This window comes from Fukomys damarensis, unplaced genomic scaffold (assembly GCF_012274545.1).
Source record: "Fukomys damarensis isolate Sample0158 unplaced genomic scaffold, DMR_v1.0_HiC HiC_scaffold_34, whole genome shotgun sequence".
In the NCBI taxonomy this organism is placed as follows: Eukaryota; Metazoa; Chordata; class Mammalia; order Rodentia; family Bathyergidae; genus Fukomys; species Fukomys damarensis.
Window position 1 is genome coordinate 2,350,544 of NW_022900946.1, and position 287 is coordinate 2,350,830.

Genomic DNA, 287 nt, shown 5'->3' on the forward strand with positions numbered 1-287 from the left:
GCCCGGCCGCTACCCCTGCCTGGCCCAGTGGGGAGCAGCCTGGATCGCGCTGGCTCCTGGGGGACCTGGGCAGGGCTCACCTCTGTCCCACACAGGGCTGGCCCAGCTGGCTGCGTCCCCTGGGCCACAGGGAGGGAGAGGCAGGCTGGAGCCTGTGTCTGGGGCTCTTCCTGTCCCACCAGGAGTGCAGCTCCCTAGCTGGCCTGGGGCTCGGCCTCCTCAGGTAGGGGCCCCGTGATCACCCACTGGCGGAGGTAGCTCCGGGGCGGCCCTGCGTGGCTCTCGAC

At 72.5% G+C, this 287-nt stretch overlaps 1 protein-coding gene across 1 annotated transcript in view; it reads right to left on the bottom strand.

The window, feature by feature from the left end:
* Il21r (interleukin 21 receptor) overlaps positions 1 to 287 on the bottom strand; it is a 28,694-nt gene that overhangs the window by 2,870 nt on the left and 25,537 nt on the right. The gene's annotated exons all lie outside the window — the stretch shown is intronic.